The sequence below is a fragment of the Narcine bancroftii genome, chromosome 4 (assembly GCF_036971445.1).
Source record: "Narcine bancroftii isolate sNarBan1 chromosome 4, sNarBan1.hap1, whole genome shotgun sequence".
In the NCBI taxonomy this organism is placed as follows: Eukaryota; Metazoa; Chordata; class Chondrichthyes; order Torpediniformes; family Narcinidae; genus Narcine; species Narcine bancroftii.
Genome location: NC_091472.1, coordinates 269,424,749 through 269,440,305, shown reverse-complemented (window position 1 = coordinate 269,440,305; position 15,557 = coordinate 269,424,749). Strand labels below are relative to the sequence as shown.

Here is a 15,557-nt window from a genome sequence, read left to right as displayed (position 1 = left end):
GCTAAATTTTTGACCATATGCTGTAATTGTGGCACAACTATTACAGTTTATCAAACTTGGTCTTAATTTTCAAATACAGAAATATAAAACTATAACATGACATAAGATGAGGCCAGAGCTAGAAATTCTATTTGTGATCTGTGCTGTTTTCCAGTGAATACAGTTGTGCTGTCATTTCATTATATCATAATGAAATGCATGGAGTACCTGTATTACAGGCAAACCCTGCTATATACTACTTAATCAACACGAAATTCATTTTACAGTGACTTGAAAAACTGTGATGATTTCCTGTTTTATTCACGTAATTATTCATTTACCACGAGATCTTTCTGGAAAACTCAAGTTGCAAGTAGATTGTGTGAATAGCCCTAAAGAAAATATGCCCAAATGATAGTCAGACTCAGGGTATGCCCCTTATTAAATATAGATTATAAAAAATATGGAAAAGAATCTGACAGTGATATTAAAAGGAAAAGAAAAGCAATTACTTTAGAAGAAAAACAAAGTTATTAAGCGACATGAAGACGGTGCCAGCAATGTGAAAATCGGGCACGATTTAGGCTGCAATAAATCAACAGTACGCACAATTTTAAGTAAGAAGTACGAATATAAAGAATGAGGTAAAGTTGCATCAGTTTCTCGAAGCATGCAAATTACTCTAAACAGAAGTTTTTCATTAATGATTGAAATGGAACAGCTATTTAATCTTTAGATTGAAAATTGTAACCAAAAGCAAGTACCACTTTGTACAAAAAAAAAACGATTCAAACCAAAGCTTTAAACATCTTTTTGACACTTAAAGAAATTTCAAGGGGATACGGAAACCTTTGCTGCAAGTTTAAGTTGGTTTGACTGCTTTAAACATCGAACAGGATTACACAATGTAAGAATTTCAGATGAAGCTTGCTCGTGCTGATTTTAAAAGAACATTGCTGCAAAGTTTCCAGAAATTTAAAAAAAATTGTTGAAGGCAATTATAATGATAGGCAAATATTTAATGTTGATGAAATGGGCCTATTCTGAAAAAAGAATGCCAACAAAACTTGTTTAGCTAAAGATGAAGCATATTAACCAGGATACAAAGGTTTCAAAGATCGACTTATCCTTTTATTAGGAGGCAATGCAGAAGGGTGTTCCAAACTCTGAATCCCCATGCTTTAAAAGGGACAAACAAGTCAAACTCTACCAGTTATTTGGCATGCATAGATAAACAAAGAACTTTTTGAAGACTGGTTCATTATATATTTTTGTCCAACAGTTGAAAAAAAATTACATGAACAATAAACTTAATTTTAAAGCACTCTTACTGTTAGATAAAGTTCCAGGACATCCTACTTTGTTGGGAGATTTGAATGAAAATGTAAAAGTTGTGTTTTTACCACTGAATACAACAATTATTGCAACTGAGGGACCAACAAACTTTTGCATTATTCAAAGCATGTTATCTTCAAACAAGCACCTCAAGCAAAATCAGGAGAAAATGGAATTTTGTGCATAGAATTTTGGAAGAAATACAAGATAATGCAGGCAATTGAAAACATTAAACTTTCATGGCAAGAGGTTACTTCCAGCAATATCTGAGCAGTTTGGAAAAAGCTTTTGCCCCCTATGCAAATGATTTTCTTGGCTTCAGTCCCATGGACAATAATTGAAGAGATAACTGCTATTGAAAGGAGCATAGATTTCGATGTGGATATAGAAAATATGTGAGAATTGCTTGATTCGCATGCAAAAGAATTAAGAGAAAATTATCTTCAACTCGGTGAGCAACGTACATTTGAAGAAGCAGAGATGAATGGATTACTGGTATTGGACAGAATTTTGCATTGAGGGTTATTTAGACTCTTTAACCTGAAACCTGATCAAAGTTCTAAGTAGACGGTGATAGTCAGGAAAATGCACCTCAACTTTCCCTCAACAACAACTTGCACAATTGCATTAATGCAAGCATGCTTACTGGATATATCATTGCTCTGCCCAAAATTGGAAAAAAACTGAAGAAGGTGGTTAGCGAAGCTCGGACCTTCTTTGCGTCAACTCCATATATATCTACTGAGGTAAGGCAACCAACATTATGAGGGAGCATGGACACAATCTCTTCTCCCTCCTCAAATTTATGGGAAAAAGGTTCAAGAGTGGGAAATTTCACATCATCAAATTTGAACACAATTTCTTACTTGGACTCATGAATGAAACTCGTAACATGCTGCCCTTACTCAGTCCTAATTGATCTTCTAACTAAAACCCTGCAATCTGTAATTGTGCTATGTTGTATCGTGCATTCACATTAGAGTTGTCTTTCAAGACTGCTCATGGAAGAATAATGTAGCAATATACTTGAATTTGAATAATAGATGCCAACATTTTTTACCTCTTTCTCTCGTACTATAAGGGGTGCCGGACAATACTAATGACAACTCTTTATCTGACTTATGGCAGGCAAAAGTCAAAGTGTTACATTTTTAATGTGTGTTGCTTGACAATGAAAGGAACCTTGAGCATTTCCCAATCAGGTTTGTAGGTCCGTAGTTCTCTTTTCTCTTTCTTAAATAATGAGAACTCAATTTTTATCTTTCAATTCACAGGAACCATTTCAGAATTATTGAATTTTTGAAGATAAAATCCAGACCATGTATAAGCTTCTCAGACCCCTTTCTGCAATGTTGGATCACATCTTAAGAATTATTGTTTTTCAGATTTGTTAATTTCTATGGTAATATATCTTTGTAAAACTACTGATAATTTATTTTGCTTCCCCTTTCTACCAAACCCTCTCTTGTCCAGTGCAGTGTAATCACACATAGGTTGAGGGTTGAGTTCCTAGGAAACTCTCGGTACGATAATCATTATGAACTCTTTTCCCCCCATTGAATACAAGACTGAGTGGAGGTACTTTGGGAAAATTTTGTCTCAATAGAAATGTACCTGCTGATATTCTGTCTGCAGGCAAGGAAATTCTGATTGTAAAGTAGGCAATAAAAAAAAAGAAACTTGTTTAAATGAACTGGAAATGCACATTCTCAAGTGGAAGTTTTGTTGTATAGCATCAGTTTCCTAAGCAAATCTCTTAAATGGCCTCCTGCTGTGCACTGACAGCATGTGATTGTTGTACTAGGTTAAAGTAGTTCTTTGCAGACATTGTTTGGTTTTTCAATTATTTTTCCACATAAATTACATAAGACAAATTTTTCTCATACTTTTGTTAATGATTTACGAATTTCTGAAGGGCAAATTTCCATTGCCAAACAATGAAAAAGTCATACATTTTCAAAGGGAATGCCAAACGTGGAGTGATTATAGAAATACAGCATGGAAATGGGCCATAAGTCAGCACTGACCATCCCCACCTATTTACATTATTCCCAGATTTGTTTATTCTCTCTATATTCTTATAAAATTCCCTAGATTCTACCATTTACCTACAAATGAGTAATAGTTGTCAATCTTTGAGCTGTGGAATGAAACTGGACCACCCAGATGAAACTTGTGCAGTCACGGAGAATGTGCAAATTCCATGTGGACAGCACCTTCCGCTGTGTAACGGAGACTACTAGTTGCTTTGCTATGCCAATGTATTCAAGCTTCACTTACTTATTTAATTTCTATATATTTATTAATTCCAGGTCTATCACCAAATGACAGTAAGATATTATCAGTAAGGTTAAAAACGTAACATTGTGTGCTATCATTCAACACAAGGTGAGAGAGAGGGCCCTTGACATCAAGCAATTGATCGACTCTGTCATGAAGGAGTCCTGGTAAAACTGAAGCCAATGGGCACCTAAAAAGAAAGAAAACATTCCAATGGTTGGAGTCGTATATTGCAGAAATGCGATTGGATTGTCAGTGTCAGATATGCAAACATCAGGACTTCATTTCAGGAGTTTCTTAGCTCGCACACAATGCTTGTGATACAAAGATGCCAGCCAATGACCAGTTGCAACAAGAGACTTTCACCACCTGTGCTAAACATACAATGATATTACCATTGTTGGTTCCCGAGCCATCAACAAATATCTGGCTAGTAACTCAATGCAATATCTTTCGTGGAACATACAGCACAGACCTGAGCCTTCACCCCAACTTGGCCATACACACTAAGTTGGCATTCTGGGCCAGTTCCATTTGCTTGAATTGAATTGTTTTTGTCATGCATCAAATACAGTAAAATGCTTCATGCATTTGACAGTACAACAATTCAAACATGCTTTTGGTCCATATAATTCTTAGTCATATCAATTTTGGAATTTTTTTTTACATTATACTTGTACCTGCTTTGATAGATATTTTCTGGCAGCTTCTTTCAGATACAACTATCCGCTCAGTAAGTTGTCCCTCAAGTCTCTTAAATATATGCTCTCTATTTCTTCAATTATCTACCCTAGAATAAGAGTTTATCCACAATTGTGTCATTTCTTCAGTCACCATTCTGTCTCCTGCTCCAGAGAATAAATATCTACCTTTTCCTCTCCCAAAATAGAGCATTCCAGTCCCAGCAGCATCCAGGTGAATCTCTTCTGCTCCCTTTCCAACTTTGTTGGCATCCTTTCTTTGGCTGGGTGTCCAGAACTGCACAGAGGACTCCAATTGTGGTCTTGTGGTCTATCCTTATAGCACAAGTCAAGAGGATAATGAATTACTGAAGCTATCACAACTTTCAAAAGCTTGATACTAACCAGCCCACTGCATTGTCACTCCATCTTCTCCCCTCACCATTAAATCCTTACATAGCCAAAATAAAGTAGCTACAATAAACTGACTGCCAACCATGAACTAAAGGATATCAATGTCACTGAATTGTCATATTTTAGATCGCAAAAATCTCTATTATAAATACTTTGATTCCTCAGAGGCTTTAAATTTTGGTTAATGAAATTTTAAATAAAATATGTTGAAAATCTGAATTCAACCTTGAAAAGAAATGCTGCAAATGGGCAGCAACAGAAAGAGTGCTGTTTGAGAAGAAGAGTTAATGTTTGAGAAGAAGAGTTAATGTTTTAGATTACAGTATAGACCCTTCAGAACTGAGAGGGAAGGAAAGGAAACAAGTTCCATCCACTGCGGACTCCTATTTATTAATTACGTTCACTTTCAATGTCAGAATCCCAATTTCTGAGGCCAAGGTATCAACACCCCACCCCACTCTGGAACTGGAACTTCAATTTCCTGGCCTGCAGATTGCAAGTAGTGAGGATTAATGACACCTCCACAGTAATTGGCCCTTTCAAACCACAAGCCCATGCTGCCCAATTGATCTACATTTTCAAAGGCTGGAGGAATCCATAGCCCCCGGGGAAAACCTACGTATTTACGGGAAGAACATACCAGCTCCTTACAGAGAGCAGGATTTGAACCCAGCTACTGTAACAGTGTTGTGCTAACCAGGCAGTCGATGATTATTACAGTGCCCTCAGCTCCATACTATTTTCCCAATTCATTCATGATTGTGACCAAGTAACTGTTCCAACTCCATCTACAAGTTTTCAGCTGACATCACTGATTTGGGTTGGATCTCAAACAATAACAAGATTAAGTATAGGAAGGAAATAGAGAGTTTGGTGTCAGGATAACAACCTCTTATTCAATGTCAGCTAAACAAAGGAGCTACTCATTAATGCAGGAAATGGAGTGGAGTATACATCATTGTTGCTGAGGTAGTGATGGTGAAAAGCTTCAAATTATATAAGTAAATATCACCAACATATCCTTGTCCCTATGATCAAGAAAATTCACCAACAATTACTTTCACAGTCACCTAAACATTCAGCATATATCTTGGGTATCTTACCAGTTTTTCCAGATGTCCAATGAAACTACCCTATCACTGCTTGGTACGAGAACTCTTCTGCCCAAGACTGCAAGGAACGACAGAGGATCTTGAACACAGCTCAAGCCATCACGCAAACCAAAGTTCCCTCCACCAACTCCCATCTAGACCTCCCAATGTCTTGGGAAACTGCCCAGCATATTAAAGGTCCCATCCCATTTATGTTCTTCTCTCTCTTTCAGAAGGTTCCTTCAGATTTGAAGACAGTTTTTTTTTTCCCTGCTGTTGCCGCGCCCTTTAATGTATCCCTCGTTGATAAAAGGTTATTCCCTTGTCCTATTTTAACTGTTCCTTGCATTTTGTCTTTGTAACGCTATACCTTGAATTTTTTTAACTGACTTCAATGTTGTACCCTACACTTTAGTTTTACTATTGGCTGGATAGTACGCCAAACACTTTTCACTGTGTCAGTACTTTTGACAGTAAGCATTTCAATTCGATGATATTCTCCCAGGACCCAATCTAAGAGCTCTCAAGAGCAGAAGTACTTTTGAGACCTCTCAGTTTGGTTACTGGGTCTTACCTCTCCATTCTATAAGATGCTGCCTATTAAAAATGTTAAGTTAAACTTTGTCTGCAGATGCTGGGATTGTCATGCAACATACAAAAGGCTGGATAAACTCAGCAGGTCATGCAGCATCTATTGGAAGGAAAGGGTAACTGACATTTTGTGCCTGAGGACTTTATCAAGGTATGGGCAAGAAACAGGCAGGCGCCTGAATTAAGGGGTTGAGGAAGGAGGAACACAAGCTAACCTTAAAAAATAAAAAATTGGGTGGAATACATAATTTGTTCTTAACGTGTCTTTTTGACATTTCTGATTCCATGATGGACCATGCTTTTGAATTAGTGAGGAAGTATTTTCTTGAAAAGTCAAGCCTGAATGCTCCAAGTGCAGATGAAAATGAAGGGCCATGTGGAACGAAAGAGGACAAAAAACCCTCAACTTAATCTAAGGATGACTTGGGGGTAGGGGAGAGAGAGAGGAGCCTGTTGCCATTTGTCCCCCTAAATGAGTATTCATGTTGCTCTCAAGAGCTGTTCGTTGTCCATTGTTCTTAAATACTCTTCCAATGTCGCTCTGTAACTGAAACTGTACCAACTGCCTGGCTCAATAAATCTGATCTGCTGTCAGGTGGTAAAATACTTCATAATGCCTGCATGCTGATTGACTATCCTACCACCATTAATGATTTCAGCAACTTCAAAACTCAACAATCTGTGCAAGTAAATTAACTCAAGCTTCCAAACATAATTTCTGGAGAACTTGTTAAAGCATTTATTTGTCCAGAGCCGATGGCTGCAGGTCAAACTTTATCTAAGCTGAGCCAGAAAGCCATTTTTTAAAACTGACCAAACCTCTTGTCAGACTGATCAGGTATCATCTCCAAATTTTGTACTGGTCATTTTTCTTTTCTTTGGCTTCCAAATCAAAGTTATCCTGCAAGTGGTTAGGTTATCTATTGCTTTTTATTCCAGCAAGAAAATATTCACATTTCAGATTTATTATCAAGTACATGTGTGGCATCGCATACAACCGAGATTCTTTTTCCTGAGGTGAGGCGGAAGGACCACTTATTGGTAGTGCAAAATAAAACTGTACATAATGTGTACATGTCAGCAAATAAATGTAAGCAACTGCAATATACTGCGAGGAGAAAAAAAAATAAAGTGCGAAAGTAAGAGTCCTCAAATGAGTCCCTGATTGAGTTTGTTGTTGAGGAGTGGAAGGGTAGCAACTGTTACTGAACCTTGAGGTGCATATATTGTTGCACCTATACTTCTTTCCTGATGGTAGCAGTGGGATCAAAGCATGTGCTGGGTGGTGTGCATCCTTGATTACTGCTGCTCTCTGACAGCAGTGTTTCCCTTGATGCTCTCAGTGGTGGGAGGGGGTTTGCCTGTGATGTCCTGGTGATGTCCACTACCTTTTGCAGACCTTTACACTTTGGAGTATTGTTGTCCCCATTACCAGACCATGATGCAGCTGGTCAGCACACTTTCCACTATACATCTGTACAAATTTGCCAGAATTTCCAATGTCATACCTAACCTCTGCAAACTTCTGAGGAAGTAGAGTCCCTGACGTGCTTTCTTTACAATGCCATTAGTGTGTTTGGTCCAGGAAAGATCCTCTGAGATAGTGACTCCCCAAGAACTTAAATTTGCTCACTTTCTCCACCTCTGATTCCCCCAATGGTCACTGGATTGTATACAGATACTGAAATTGAGAATAATTATCAACTTTGTCTCAATTTAATTTTGGATATTACCATAGATGAAATTAGGTAGGGGTATATTTGTGCTTTTTTTTTAAAAGAGTATTTTTGTCGGCAAAGTTCAACAAGTGCAACTTTACCTGCGAATACAGCATGATTTAACCATGACTATTTATTTACAGATTGTTGCCATGACTATCAAGGCCAGCATTTATTGTCCATCTTGAACCCCAGCAGCCATTGCACTGAAGGTAGAAGTTCCATGATTTTGATCCAGTGGCAGTGTTTCAAAGAGAGAACAGAGTACTACCAGAAGGGTTTGCTCGGGGTGCGTTCCCCAGCATTACTTTAGCTATACTTGTAGGAATAATATTTCTCTGAATCATACAGCAATTTGAAGTATGAATTTTTGGGGATCTAATGTTAACATTTAAAGTAGCTGAGCGTAATCTGATAAAATGAGATTACACTGATAAAATGTACACTGCAAGAAAGTCTGGTTAGTGGTGACATTAATGATGTTGCTCAAATGATGGGTGCACTTTTAATTACTCAACTTTCTGTGGCAAATTTAATAGAACCCATTTGCTACATTGGAACCTGCAGAACTGAAGTGAAAATAAGTTACCTTCCACCTTGGGACTGCTGAAGAGGAAGACTAGGCAATCTGTGCACATCAAGTCAACTTGAAAATCTGAAGTTGCAGCTTTTGGAAAAATAATTTTGGAGTGGCATTAATCAGCCAACAATTTGTTCTTTGAGGGGTATCTTTTTATTTAAATGTTCCAGAAAATTTGTGCATTAATTATCGTATGTTTCTACCATTTTTTTTTATGTATACTGCAGATTGTAAAGGAAAAAAAATCACATTGATTTTGCTTTCCTTTAGTATTCCCATCTACACTGAATTTTTTTACTTTTGACGATTTGATAAACTGATATGTTTTTCATTATTTTTATTGTGAAGAATGATGTCTAAGATTAACAAAATTAAGATGAACTAGGAAAGTCAACCAAGGAATGGCAGATGGTATTGAGGTGAAGAGTTGTACTTTGCAAGGCAAAGTCAAGGCAGGACTTGTATAGTGAATGGTTAGGCCTTGGGTGGTATAGAACAAAGAGTTGGAGCATAGATATAAAGTACCACAAAAGTGGTGATACAGAGATTCAAGGTGGTGAGAAAGGTATTGAGCACACATGTCTTCAATCAAGAGTACAGGAGCAAGGATGTCATGATGCAACTGCAAGACATGGTGAAAATATCCTTGGAATGTTGTATATAGTTCTAGAAACCCAGCTGCAGGAAAGATATTAAGCTGGATATCATACAGAAAAGATTCAAACCAGGTCCAGTAAACTGGAAAGGAAAGGATATCTGGAGTATAGGAAGGTACAGGGGAACCTTAAAGAGTTTTATAAAAACATGAGGGACATAAATAAGGTAATGTAGTGTGTTGTGAGCAAACACAGCGAAGAAACTGAGACAACAAGCTGTGAGCTCTAGTATCACAGCTGCTTTAATTTTAATCTCGCACTGTAGCCTTTAAGCCCAATCTAGGGCCTGCCCCTAAAGTCCTGGCGCTTGTGTCCCAATGACACAAGCATGTACGCAACCTTCCAGTCTGGGCCGGAAGAGACAATCCCGCAATGCCATCCTTGCTGCGGCTGCCCTGCCAACTGTGCGTGACAAGCAGGGCCGGTTCGCCGCTCAACCATGTGTGTCGCCACACATTTCCCTCCCCACCCGCCCCCAAAAGAACTGGCACCAATAATCTTGGGATGCGTCGAGGGCGAGGTGTGCTGTTTCTGCGGCCAACCTCTATGCACTGGTTGGGGGGGCGGGGGGGAGGGCCAGACCTGGCTGGGACAAGTACAAACATGCTGGTTTTAAACATGCTGGTTTTGCCCCCCAATGTCAAGGGTGAACTTTGAAGTGTTTCCGTAGCACCCCTGCGCAAGAACACGTAGCACAGGAAAACAAGTCCAGGGGATAGTTGCAGGGCGATTGACCATGTCACAGAGTGATGTGACAGAGCCTAGTTTCTCATGCAGCTTCTCAAGGATGATGATGGTATTGATGTCATGTTTGGTTGCTGGGGGATGAAATTGTCCAGGCACTGCGATGGTCTCTCTGGAGACTAGTTCAGCCAAGAAGGTTCCGAGGTCATCCTTTGGCGCTATGCAAATGCCCAGGAGAACCCAGGGCAGCTCGTCTAAACAGTTGGGCTTATCGAGATGTGCAGTGGAAGTGCTCGACTAGACCATTGGCTTGAGGGTGATAAGCTATGGTATGGTGCATCTGAGTGCCCAGGAGTCTGGAGAGTTGAATCCACAGTGCGGAGGTGAATTATGCTTCCCGGTCGATCATAACAACCACCGGGACACCAAAGTAGGAGACCCAGGTGTCGAGGAAAGCCTTGGTGCATATCTCTGGAGGTGTCCAGGATTGGTATGGCTTCTGGCCGGTGTGGGAATCTGTCCATTACCATGGGTAGGTAGCGGGACCCCAGGACACAGACAGGGGTCTGACTACATCAAGATAGATATGTTGACAGTAGAAATACAAGAGATAATAAAAAAATTACCAAATAATAAGACACCAGGAGAGGATGGATTTCCAATAGAATTCTACAAAACATTTAAAGACTTATTAATACCGCCCCTCCTGGATGTAATCAACCAGATTGATGAAACACAAAGCTTACCAGATTCATGTAAAACAGCAATAATTACAGTAATACTAAAACAAGGGAAAGATCCACTCTCACCAGCGTCATATAGACCAATATCTTTGCTAAACACAGATTATAAGATAATAGCTAAACTATTAGCAAACAGATTAGCAGAACAGGTACCGAAAATGGTAAATTTAGACCAAACTGGATTTATCAAAAAAAGACGCACAACGGACAATATTTGTAAATTTATTAACTTAATTCATGCAGTAGAAGAAAATAAAGCACCTACAGTAGCAGTTGCTTTAGACACAGAGAAGGCCTTCGACAGAGTAGAATGGAATTATTTGTTCAAAGTATTGCAAAAATTCAGTTTACCGGAGAAGTATATTAATTGGATTAAAGCATTATATAAGGGACCGTTAGCGAAAGTGACAGTAAATGGACATGTATCAAAGCAATTTAACTTAAGCAGGTCAACGCGGCAGGGATGCCCACTATCACCTTTATTGTTTGCGCTTGCTATAGAACCACTAGCAGAATTGATAAGAATAGATAATAATATAAAAGGAATAAAAATAAAAGACAGGGAATATAAAATCAGTCTATTTGCGGATGATGTTATAGTGTACTTAACAGAACCAGAACTATCAATAAAAGAATTATATAAGAAATTGAAGGAATATGGAGAAGTGTCGGGTTACAAGATAAACGTAAATAAAAGTGAAGCAATGCCTATGAATAATGTGGATTTCTCAAAATTTAAGAAGGAATCTCCATTCAGATGGCAAATGCAGGCAATAAGATACCTAGGTGTACAAATAAACAAAAATCTAGGCCAATTATATAAACTCTATTACAATCCACTAATGAAAAAATTACGGGACGATTTAGAGCATTGGAAAGATCTACCACTAACACTGATAGGAAGGATAAACTGTATTAAAATGAACATTTTTCCAAGGATATTATACTTATTTCAGGCATTGCCAATACAACTGACAGAAAAATTCTTCAAAGAGTTAAAGAAAATAATAAGGAAATTTTTATGGAGAGGGGGGAAACCGAGGATAGCACTAGATAAATTAACAGAATGGTATAAACAAGGAGGCTTACAATTGCCAAACTTCAAAAATTATTATAGAGCCGCACAATTAAGATACCTATCAGATTTTTATCAAACAAGGGAAAAACCAGACTGGACGAGATTAGAATTAGATAAAATAGGGGAAAAGATACCTGAACACATATTATATAAATGGGATGAAAAATTGGTACAACATAGAACTTCTCCAGTACTACATCATCTCCTCAATATTTGGAAGAAGATTCATGTAGAAAGAAATAAAACAAATTATCAATTACCGAAACTAATATTGACCCAAAATAAGCTACTCCCTTTCACAATAGATAACCTTTCCTTTAGAGAATGAGGAAAAAAAGGGATTAAAAGAATAGAAAATTGTTTTTCAGGAAGTAGATTCTTATCCTTTGAACAAATGAGAGATAAGTACAATATAACTGGAGATACAGCGCTGGCATATTACCAACTGAGATCCTACTTGAAGGATAAATTAGGAAGCAATTTGAGTTTACCAGAGGGAAGTAACCTTGAATATGTGATTACAGATACAATGTTAATCAAAAGATTTATAACAAATATGTATATTAAACTGCAGGAAAAGGAGAATGAGGAAACAAATGGTAAAACTAAACAAAAATGGGAACAAGATTTAAATATAAAGATAAAAAAGGAAACATGGGAGAAATTATGTTCTGGAACGATGAGAAATACAATAAATACGAGGCTACGTATGATACAATATAATTGGTTACACAGACTATACATTACACCGCAAAAGTTAAATAAATGGGACCCAACAGTATCTGATAGATGTTTTCGATGTAAAAAAGAAATGGGAACAACAATTCATGCAATCTGGACATGTGAGAGAGTAGAAAAATTTTGGGATGATCTCAATCAGATATTAAATAAAATAACAGAAAACAATATACCAAAGAATCCAGAGATCTTTCTCCTAAGTAACATAAAAAACAAAGAATTTGGAATTGATTTGGAGGATGCACAAAAAAGATTTGTTAAGATAGCCCTAGCCGTAGCAAAAAAATGTATTATGTCAACCTGGAAATTGGAAGATAATTTGAAAATACAACAATTGTATATAGAAATGAATAAATGTATTCCATTAGAAAAAAATAACATATAGTTTAAGAAATAATATTGAAATATTCGAACAAATATGGGAGCCTTACATTAAATACAATAGCGAAAACCTACCGGGGACAAACATTACCTAAGTTGATGGAAGGAGAAGGAAAGAAAAGAATGGACTCAGTAGAATTTCTGGTGTATTTTTGTTGAATGACAACATTGTCTGACTGGTTTAATGCAACTTAGATTGTATACCTAAAATGGATGAGAGGGGGGTGGTGGGGGGGGTGGCCTGGGAGGAGGGGGGGGGTAGAAAAAGTCACTGTATATGTGTGAAAAAGAAAAAGTGTATATCATGGCTAATGTGATTTATGGTGTGAAAAATAAAAAATAAAAAAAAAGATAGAAATGTTGAAACCTTCAGGTTGAAGTATTGAACTGTTGGGAGTTGATGCCTGGTGTGTGGCTGGACCTTAGACATCTGGCAGTCTGTGCAGTTTTTCGTCCATTCCATGACTTGTTTATTTAGGCCATGCAAAACAAATTTGTCATGACGGATGAGTGCGAAAAACTGGATTAAATCAAAAACCGTTCTCTGCTGGGCAGAGAAGAGAGGGCAGGCTGGCCCGTGGAAGCGTTGCAGAGGAGCGTGGTGCTGTCAGCATCAAGCGGGAGGTCTTGGAGCTGTAATCCCATGATTACCATTTTGAAGCTGAGTGTCAGATCGTTCCGTTGTGCCTGAGCCAGATCATGGTAGTCGATGCCCTTTGAAATAGTGTTGACTGCAGGCTTGGAATGTGTGTCAGCAACCACGTTGTGCTTTCCAGACAGGTGTCAGATAGCAGTGGTGAACTTGGAGACGTAGGATAAGTGTCTCTGTTGCCGGGCACACCACGGGTCAAAGGACTTTGAGAAAGCAAAAGTAAGTGGCTTGTGTAGACAGTAAACAGGCACCATTCCGGGAAGTAATGGAAGTGGCAGATGACCAGGTAGAGGGCGAGTAGTTCTCTATCAAGTGCACTGTACTTCAATTCGGGTGGCCACGGGTGTCAACTGAAGAAAGCGAGAGATCACGATGAGTCACTAACAAACTGTTCCAAGACGGTACCCACGGCTGTGTTGGATTTGTCAACTGTAAGGGCCGGCGATACATCCATCCGTGGGTATACCAGTGTGGGCCAGAGCTTTTTGAGTCTGCTCGAATGTGCTGTTGCCTCTGTCCATTCAAGCTTCTTTGACAAGCCCAACATTAACATGAAGGGAGGGCGCATAATTTTGGCTGCCACAGGGTTGAACCGGTTGTAGAAATTCACCATGCCCACAAATTCCTGAAGGCCCTTCAGTGTTGTCGGTCTGGAAACTGCTGGTTGGCCTCTACTTTGTCTGGTAAAGGAGTGGTGCCAGCTGGGGTGGTCTTGTGGCCCAGAAAGTCCATTTCCGTGATGCCGAACTGGCACTTCTCTGGGTGAACGGTGAGGCCGAACTGTATGAGACAAGTCAACAGCTGTCGGATATGGATTCTGTGGGTGAGCTACTGGCTACCAGGTTGTTATCAACGTAGATGAAAAGGAAAGGCAAGTCTCTGCCGACCACGTCCATGAGGCGCTGAAAGGTCTGCGCCTCATTTATCAAGCCAAATGGCATGCGTGGGAACTCGAACTGAGTGATGATAGCAGTTTTTTGGATATCACATGGGTGCATAATCTGGTGGTATCCCCAGACTAGGTTGACTTTGGAGAAAAGTTTTGTGCTGTGAAGATTCACTGCGAAATCCTGCATATGGGGAATTGGCTAGCGGTCCAGTATTGTTGCATCGTTGAGACGTCTGTAACCGCCGCAGGGCCCCCAGCTGCCATTGGACTTAGGAACCAATTGGAGGGATGAGGCCATGGGCTATCGGAACAATGGGCGATGCCCAGCTCATCCATGCACCTAAACTCTTCCTTGATGAAGTTGAGCTTGTCTGAGGCTAGGCAGTGGGCACGTGAATGCAATGGTGGGCCAGTGGTAGCAATATGGAGTTGGACGCCATGTTTGGACATGGCTGCTGTGAACTGCAGACACAGAATGGAGGGAAAGTCTGCAAGGAAATGGCTGAACTGGTCATGTTTGGTCTCCACAGAAGCAAGCTGGGTGGATGGTTCATTGGACCTGCTGAGGGGCACTGTGTGGAAAATCGCCACATGGATTAGTGGTCTGTCCTGGAGGTCGACGAGTAGGGAGTGGGCTCGGAGAAAATCCATGCCAAGCAGGGGTTTGTCCAGCAAAGCAAATGTGATCGGACCATTGGAATGTGCTGTCACCAAAACATACAGGAATCTGCCTTTTTCCAAAGGTTCTGATAGTGGTGTTATTGGCAGCACGCAGGGAAGGACCATGGGGTCTCGAGCACCGTAGGGGATATGATGCTAATCTCTGCCTCCGTATCCACTAGAACTTGTGGCCTGAGATGCTGTCCCAGATGTGGAGATGGCTATTTGATTGGCCTGCTGCCTCAGCCACTACAGGCGGCTGGCCACATCGTTTCCCAGGAAAATCAGGCTGGCGGCATCTGCGGGCAGATGCCCCCTCAATGTTGGTGATAGAAACACCATTTGGGATTGGACCTCTCACGTGGTGGTCTAGACTTGCATGTTGTCCTCGGTGGTGGCTGCTTGACA

General features: G+C 39.6%; 1 protein-coding gene across 4 annotated transcripts in view; it reads left to right on the top strand.

Annotated features, from left to right (window-relative positions):
- The window catches only part of mbd5 (methyl-CpG binding domain protein 5), a 245,907-nt gene that overhangs the window by 118,221 nt on the left and 112,129 nt on the right, over window positions 1-15,557 (top strand). The window contains exon 1 of one of the 4 annotated variants that reach the window (XM_069934981.1): window positions 8,229-8,300. The exons of the other annotated variants lie outside the window; for them this stretch is intronic. The gene's annotated coding sequence lies outside the window, so the exon portion shown is untranslated. Of the gene's footprint in view, window positions 1-8,228; window positions 8,301-15,557 lie in introns of those variants that run through there. 4 annotated transcript variants of the gene reach the window in all.